The following is a 745-nucleotide window of genomic DNA, read 5'->3' on the forward strand; positions in this document are numbered from 1 at the left end:
ACATGAAGAACTATCACTTCACACGATCATTCACATACACTCGTAGGTAATGTCGAGCTACTCACGATGTGTACTCCTCACCTGAATCTGTGCGACTGTCTCAAGACCCAGAAGTGAACGGCCCCGCCGCCTGTACCCGCCCTCCTCTGCCGTACAACGGGACATGCGGTCATCTTGGAACATGTAGGTCAGTAGTGGAGACGACCCGTTACTGGTTAGAGGAAGTCATTGCACGCGCCTACACTATATGGTCACATTCCGGTACCATTCTGCATCGTATTATTGGTGTTAACTTTGTTATAAAATAGGTCAACGAGTTAAAGTCCACTGATCTTACACTTTCCGACAACCTTAAACTTTTGTTTCAAACGTTTAAGTCTCCAGAAGTTACAGCTTGGAAGGAACGTCGACTTGGTTAGGACTCACTGTTTTCCATATTTCATCGAACCGAAATTTGTCTTCGTCAGTCTCCATTCTCATTCATGAGCAACGAATTCTCAGTTTCTCGTATATCACTTAATCTGGCTTGTTATACTGTTTTTCTGAACCATTCACTTAGCCTATACTTGAATATGTTAATTGGTATTAAAAATTGGATAACAAAACTTCGCCAGATATTCACCTTCAGTTTGAGTATTCTTCATATTGACGAAGAGCCTATCTACGGACTAACCTAAACTACAAAACGTAGTTGATTCATGCTCAAACTGGCTGCCCAGTTCTGAACCGTTCTAGTCCCATTTTT

This window comes from Anabrus simplex, chromosome 1, assembly GCF_040414725.1.
Source record: "Anabrus simplex isolate iqAnaSimp1 chromosome 1, ASM4041472v1, whole genome shotgun sequence".
Lineage (NCBI taxonomy): Eukaryota > Metazoa > Arthropoda > Insecta > Orthoptera > Tettigoniidae > Anabrus > Anabrus simplex.